Source organism: Arachis ipaensis, chromosome B09, assembly GCF_000816755.2.
Source record: "Arachis ipaensis cultivar K30076 chromosome B09, Araip1.1, whole genome shotgun sequence".
NCBI lineage: Eukaryota > Viridiplantae > Streptophyta > Magnoliopsida > Fabales > Fabaceae > Arachis > Arachis ipaensis.
This window is the reverse complement of record NC_029793.2, coordinates 29970375-29973849: the sequence shown is the minus strand read 5'-3', so window position 1 is coordinate 29973849 and position 3475 is coordinate 29970375.

Here is a 3475-nt window from a genome sequence, read left to right as displayed (position 1 = left end):
CTTACGTGAGTAAGGGTCGAATCCCACGGAGATTGTTGGTAAACATCCTTAAAAGTAACTAGATCCTACTAAAAGCATACTAAAAACAATGCCAAAAAGCGTATAAATTATCCGCTCATCAGTCTTCCACGCATTTCTGAGTTGCTGGCGCTAAACGTCCAGGTCTGCGTTTAGTGCCAGCTTGGCAGCTTCCAAACTCTTTTCTTTTCTTGCATGCGAACTCTGCCAAACTGATCTGAAATTCACCTGAAATAATCAAAATACTAAAGCGACTCAAAGCAGCATATGAAAAAGTTTAAAACACTAGAATTAAATTAATACTCAATTAATTTGTATCTAAGGTAAATATAAACTATAAAGAAGATGCTCACGCATTAGCTACCCATACGATGGTCATATATCTTCCTGATGAAGACATCATACTCCTTGTCCCATATAAAGTTCAGCCGTACAAAAAAACTTTAAAATTAGTTAATCAAAATATTTCATATTAGACAAAATAGAAGATATAAACTAGCTAAAAAGGTTTGACTATATTAAGTTTTTACCGCCCACTTCTAAAACCATCGCTTTCTGGTCTCAGAGGGGATCTTCTTGTAGCTTGGTCATAGATGGTCGTACATCATCTTGCTGACGTTGATCATCTCCGGAATACATGTATTGTTGTTTGGCGCAAACCTATCAACAATTCACAAAAAAACTATATGGTAATATAAATTAAATCTTTAGAAGCAAATAACCATAATATATAGAGATTTTTTTGGAAATTTTGCAGAGTTTCATCTATAACTGGAATGCGCCACAAACTCTATCCATCAAAAATTAACTTAAACAATATCAATTGTCAACAATCAATGAACAACCGACAATAATCAAGAAGCATCATCCATAAATCTGCTAAACTAGAATCAATAATCAGGATATATCAAACACTTTCAGCAATCTAAACCAACAATCCTAAATCCACTAAAACTAAAATTAATTATCAAGAATCACTAATCACGATATATCAAACACTTTCAGTAGTTCAAACCTAGAATCCTAAATCCACTAAAACTAGAGTCAATAATCAAGAATCACTAATCATGAGTTATCAAACAATTTCAGCATATAAAAGACTTAAAGTAGATCGTCATCCGTACGATGGGAGATGGTGGAGGGGCATCAGCTGACTAGCTTCTGTGGGAGGATTCCAACGCAGTGGTGTCCGTCGCTCGAGGCAGTGTCATCGAGACAATGGGCTGCTGAGCGGATGAAGGCGGCGTCATTGCCGTAGACACAGGGACGTAGTTGGGGTTAGGGACCATGAGAGGATCTAGAATTCCCAGGAGTACCGGTATAAACTCCCTTCTACCACGACCACAACTACAACCATTAGGCTGATCCGCAACACTTCTACCTGTCGTCATATCTACAAAGAGCATACATATTAAAAATGTACTAAACATATTTACAACCTCTTTCAAAATGCTTAATCAAAATAAACTATGTTAAACTTAGTTAAAAAAATACATTTTCTATTGAAATCAAATAAAGCAAAAGAGCTAAGTGCATATTCCAACTTCACATTTTCTATTGAAGTGCATATTTCAACATATATAATTTTGTCTATATACAAATAAAAACTCATCCATAAGTCATTTAAAATGATCTCATTTTTATTTTTCTTTAATTTACTGTCATTTTCACTCTAACATATTGAAAATCAATGTGACTTATTATTGGAGTCTTTAATCAAAACCAAACAAAGAGAATAAATCAACAATAATCAACACAAATTAATAATAATCAAAAATTCAGAACAACAAATCAACCTTATAAATTATAATAACTAGTTCATAACAAATTAACAATAATCAAAAAATGTTTTAGAATTGGAACAAATCAAAACTAAATAAGGAACACAAATAAGAACATGTTCAATTTAAAATTGAAGCTAAACAAGCTCAGTATCCTAAGTTCAAAATCGTAGAAAACCCTAAGTTCAAAAAAAATTTTGTACCCTATGTTCAGAACTAAATAAGGAACAGAAATAAGAACATGTTCTAATTAAAAATTGAAACTAAACAAATTTAGTACCCTAAGTTCAAAATTTTAGAAAACACTAAGTTTAAAACAAGTTCAGTACCCTAAGTTCAAAACTAAATAAGGAACACAAATCAGAACATGTTCTAATTAAAATTAAAACTAAACAAGTTCAGTACCCTAAGTTCAGATTTTTAGAAAATCCTAAGTTCAAAACAAGTTCAGTAACCTAAGCTTAAAACTAAATAATCAACAATAATCCGAAGTTTCAAAACAGCAAATAAACCTTATAAATTATACCAACAAATCAGAATTTCAAAAAATCCTAAGTTCATAAGGATTACCTGAAGAAGAGCACCCCAGAGCTGAGAAGAAGAAGCAGCATAGACGGCAGCGGCATAGACGACAGCAGAAACAACAGCATTGGCGGCGGCAGCAGCAGCAGCGGTAGCAGCTCATTTAGAACCCGACAACTACAATGGTGACGGTGAAAATGATGAGGAGTGGCTCCTGGAAAGGAGGGGGCTGCCAGGAAATCAGAGGGGTTGAGAAAGAATGGGAGGCGAGAGGGTTAGAGAGAGAGAGAGAGAGAGAGAGAGAGAGAGAGAGACAAATTTGAATGAGGGGGAAGAGGGCTCGCGCTTCAAATTTACACCATAGTTACTATCGGCTTTACCGTCAGAAAAATCCGATGGTAACGTATTGCGGGTTGCCAAAACGAAGCGTTTCATTAAGTGGATTTGCCGTCGATTTTTCCACCGATAAATCCGATCTTAGAGGACGCGCCAATTTTTTTGTTTCCCCTCCAATTATTGCCAGCGGCTTTACCATCAGATTCATAAATCCGCCAGAAATAATTTGACATGACAAATTTGATGCCTAACCTGTCGGTAAATCTGTCGGTAAAGCTGACGCTACTCTACGACACTAAATTCGACGGTAAAGCCGATGATACTCACGTTTTTCTTGTAGTCAAAAAGATTAAAACAAGAAAAGACTAAAAATACTTACTTAGCAAGTATTCTTTAAGTATATAGATTTGAAAAGTAATAAGGTAAAGAAACTGCATATGGTATATCTCGAAAAAAACAACATAAATAAATAAAGGATTCAGTTGTTTCTTTTGTAAGTACTCAAAACACTAGAAAGGAGACCATATTAAATATCACGTTTAGTATATAAAGATTGACACGTCTCTATTTGTTTTGATTGAGAACTTGATTTGTTTCAATGATGAGACATATTTGGTGAGTAGATTTTGGTTGTTCTATTCACGTAAGCTCTTTATAAAGAATTCTATAAAGTTGAATAATGCTGAATGATGTAATATATTTTTTTGGGCAATGACAACTTAGTAGGAGTTGAGATAGTAAGTTTGTATTATTATTAGTATTATTATATTACTGCTAAAGAGTTATTTCAATTTGGAAGAAAATATAGTATATATGTT